Below are 4,157 nucleotides of genomic sequence, written 5' to 3'. Positions count from 1 at the left end.
TATATATATATATGGAATTGCTTGATCATAAGATTTGCATATATTCAGATTTACCAACCAAGCCCCTTCCCCAGGGATAGACTCATTCACAGCAACTAGCATACACTGACCTAACAGGTGAGGAGGTACCCAGTACTGAGTGTGGCTCTCTAGAAATAGGAATGTGCTTTCTTTGACTTCCTGCTCAACATTGCCCATGGTTCCACAGGGAGAAACAAAGACAAGGAAGATTAATCATGCACAAGGGTAGCCAAAGCTATAACTATAGATCTTACTCCTAAAAAAAATAAGGTAAGATTCAAAAGAAAAGTCTCTTTAGAAAAACCAGAGTTGAGAGGCTCTCAAGAACAAAAGTAATGGTAAATATCTACTAACCACATCCTCTGTGCTAACCACATTACCTGGATTAGCTCATTCAATCTTCAATAAGATGAGTTTTTTCCTTCTGCAATGAAGTCAGAGGTGTTCCTCCCCCCGTTTTTTTTTACTTCTGACAGCTCTCAGGCACCACCCCTCTTTTTCCCCTCTCATCCCATATCTGGGCCAGCCCATAACTGTGAGCTGGGTTAGAGGTGTAGTTCAGAGGCAGAGAGATTGCCTAGCATGTGCAAGGTCCTGGGTTTGTCCCCTAGCACTGCAAAAATACATAAATGAAGACTTTTGGCACCAAGGTTACACATCAGGCCATTTAAGTCTGGGGGTAGTTTCTGGGCAACAGGAGTTTTTCATCAACGACACATTTTGTCTGAGCACCTCAGGTTACACACAAGAGGTGACATGTGATTCCTGTTCTCCAGATCCAGTACCAGATTGAAGGAGAAGGAGAAAAATGAAGAGTAGAAAGAAAGAGAAAGGAGGAAAGTGAGGGGGGATAGAAAGTGTTAGGGACCTGATGCCGCCATCACAGTCTGCATGCTCCTGGTTCTTCATGCCTCTTAGAATGAATGACCTCATGCTCTTTAGTTTCCCTCCCTGCAAGGCCACAACAGTCCAGAGAAGGTAAACCTAAGTTTCTGCAGGACTGAGTCCATAATAAGCAACCTGGCCTGTGATAGGTTAAAAGTAGCCCACCCATAAATAAGCAATAGCCGGGCCCACAAACATAAGAGGACCTTCCTTTCTTTGTCCCTCTCTCTCCTCTCTCCTCTTCCCTCTCTCCCTGACCTACCTTCCCAAATAATCTCCTGTCGGACCTCTCAGTGTGTGGCCTAGTTGTTGAGCAGCGCTGTGCCTCTTCAGGAAGGGAAAGGCGGAGGATGACAAAGAGGCGGACAAGGACAAGAAGGAAAGAAAGCCAGCCTGTGGGCTCTCTCCCTTGCACTATGCAAGCCCAGCCCTCTTCTGGGATCCTCACCAGAGTCCTACCCACTGAACACAATAAAATGGCCTTTTTGCCACTCCTTTCTCTCACACCATTTTCGCACACATTTGGGAGGCTGCCCTGCTCTGCCCAGAAAGCCTCATTATGCTGGTAGTAAATCCATTCAAATCCACTTAAGGCTCACCTAGAGTCAGCAGTTTCACATTCAGGGAGATGGTCAACCCACACCCGCCCCTGAGGTGCCCACACCTGCCTCTGTGAGGCAACTACAAGACACACTCCTGTTTCATAGACGAGGAAACTGGAACACAGAGAAGATTTTCTCCATTCATTCAACACAGAGTAGTGGGAATATACGGTCACAGTGGTGAGAGATAGCACAACTGGAGGGCCCTCTGGCACACGTGGCAATGTTGTTCTTGTTGTTCTTGTTCTCGAATGCAAGTCCTGCTGGGAAAACACTCTACAACTGAGCTGCACCCCTAGCCTCACATCAACATTTTAAATTAAATCTAAGTCCCCTCTTCCTCACTAACTCTACTTTCATTAGAGATATGAACATTAATATAGAGAGGTATGGCCACACAGCTAGAGAGAGACAGGCTTGGCACTTTATTTCCTTAAATCAAACATTTTCTATTTCTACATAGATCTTTGTGGAAAATTGGAATAATATAGAAAGGGAGGGGAAAAAACGTTGATTTCCAAGCCCAGTGCCCACGCTTAGGACAACCTTGTATTTGCTTCGCAGCTTCCTCCTTACAGAGCAATGCTGCCTCCTGGTGGTGTGGATCTTTTAAATTCAATCATTTGTTTCAGTTTTAACTTTTTTAAATGTACTTAATTTTTTAAACTAGGTAATGAACTTACACGTTCAATATTTTAAAAGTTCTAAGCAATATTCAGTGAAAACTCTCCATTCCTGTTTCCCTCAAAGGTAACAAAACTGACCAATTCTTTATACACAGCCTTCCAGGGATATTTGATACAAGCACCTGAATTCAGTGATGGTTTCCTTTTTAGTTCCTGCCTCTAAATAATGTATATTGCTCCTAAGAAATTTGGAAAAGCCAAGGAAATATATTTCTATACAAACTAATTCATTTCTGTATGATCTGTACAATCAGAGATAATATGAATCCCCAAAGTGGGAGAAATGATCAAGCTATATCCATTCATTAGAAATCACTGAGACCTATGCAATAATATGGACTATGTTTGTAAGCTGTTTGAAAGACAATACTCAAAGGACAGAGATGCCTAAAAAAATATAAACAACTCAAAACACAATGATATAATGATAGACAGAACTTTTGTAAATAATCTAAAAACCTACACAATATAAGGAAAATATAAAAGACTTTTGATGTCTCTAACAGCAATCTGCTTTAGTTCAAAATTAACAGACACTAGAGGCATTGACCATGAAGTGAGACATCTGGCCTCATCTCTGACCTTGAACACCCTGTGTTCCTGTGTGCTAGAATAGGTAGCTAGACCAATCTCAAGGTAAACTCCCTAACTACAAGGAATTGTTACATCTGGGTTAAAGTTAACTGTCTGGTTTCTGTAATTTGTACATGGGTAATGTGAACTGAGGAAATGAAATGTAACCACCTGAATGAGATCACAACTGTAAAACCCTATAGGAGGAAGAATATTAAGAAATCGTATAAGAAGAAGCTGCAACCTAGTAGGTGGTTGATCACGGGCACTACCTTTTTGAATGCAATTGACCCTTTGTTGACAAAATAAACTTATTATTTTACTTCCATTCAGCTTGTCTCTGTGTGCGTCACTTGCCAATTCCTTCCATAACAACAACAGTGATAAACTTCAAAATAAAATAAAAATACAATAAAACAATGATGTTCCATTTTTCCAGTTCAAATAAGAGTATTTTTTTCTAATGATAATCAACCACCAATTCTGAGCAGCATGTTGTGAAGCATAAATTGTGTCTGATTTGTAACAGTGCAACTAGACTCAATCTTTTAAGTTAATTAACTTTCTTGTTAATTAAAATGCTTACCTCCTTTGACTGAGAAGTTTCATTTTCATTATCTAAGTATAGAATAATCTTTATGTAGAAAATATGGCCATCATAGTAAAAAAAAAAAAAAAAAAAAAAAAAAACTAAGCTAAATGTAACCACAAAGTCGTGGTAAAACAAATAACAGTATGTTCACTTAATGAGATGCAAAAGTCATTATGTTTGCAAAAATTGGGGCATGTTTTTAATGTTGAGAAATTAAAAGTTGACTTTACAATAAGATCTCAAAACACAAGTAGACACAAGACTACACTGCATATTTAGGTGTTGGGACCCATAGTATTTTCTTTCAAAGCCCTTCCTTAATAAGCATGTTTATTTGATAAAATATTTTTAAAGAAATAAGCAGAATATATAAACTATAGAATAGCATGCATATGAGTCTGACCAAGTAGAATCTGGATTTAAGTCCAACAGCAAATCCCTATTAGTCCACACAGCCACAGACCAAGTCATTAATGTAAAGCTATAGAGGCTTTCATGAAATCTGGACTATCAGGTCAGATGTGTAGTACCCATCTAATCCCAGCACTTAAGGCAGGAGGATTGCTAAAAGTTCAAGTCTAACCTAGGGTATATAGTGGGTTCAAGGCAAGTCTGAACTGCACAGAGAGACCATCTCAAGAAATGAAACAAAACAAAACAAAAACTGTACTGCCAGAGCATATTTGAATTCTCTCAAACCTCCTTCATTACCAGAGATGTAAAAGTTATAGTAAAAATATAATCGGTTCAGTAGCCTGCCTTGCAAGCGCAAGGACCTGAGTTCAATCCCCGGCACCA

General features: G+C 39.6%; 1 long non-coding RNA gene across 1 annotated transcript in view; it reads right to left on the bottom strand.

Moving 5' to 3' along the window:
• Window positions 1-1,281, bottom strand: part of LOC117285180 — a 12,120-nt gene extending 10,839 nt beyond the window's left edge. Inside the window, exon 1 of the long non-coding RNA XR_004516144.1 lies at window positions 1,169-1,281. This is a non-coding gene — a long non-coding RNA (uncharacterized LOC117285180). The remainder of the gene's footprint in view (window positions 1-1,168) is intronic.
• Window positions 1,282-4,157: the final 2,876 nt, after the last annotated feature.

The sequence above is a fragment of the Fukomys damarensis genome, unplaced genomic scaffold (assembly GCF_012274545.1).
Source record: "Fukomys damarensis isolate Sample0158 unplaced genomic scaffold, DMR_v1.0_HiC HiC_scaffold_7, whole genome shotgun sequence".
NCBI lineage: Eukaryota > Metazoa > Chordata > Mammalia > Rodentia > Bathyergidae > Fukomys > Fukomys damarensis.
Note: the sequence above shows the minus strand (reverse complement) of the source record. Positions and strands in the feature narration are given on the sequence as shown.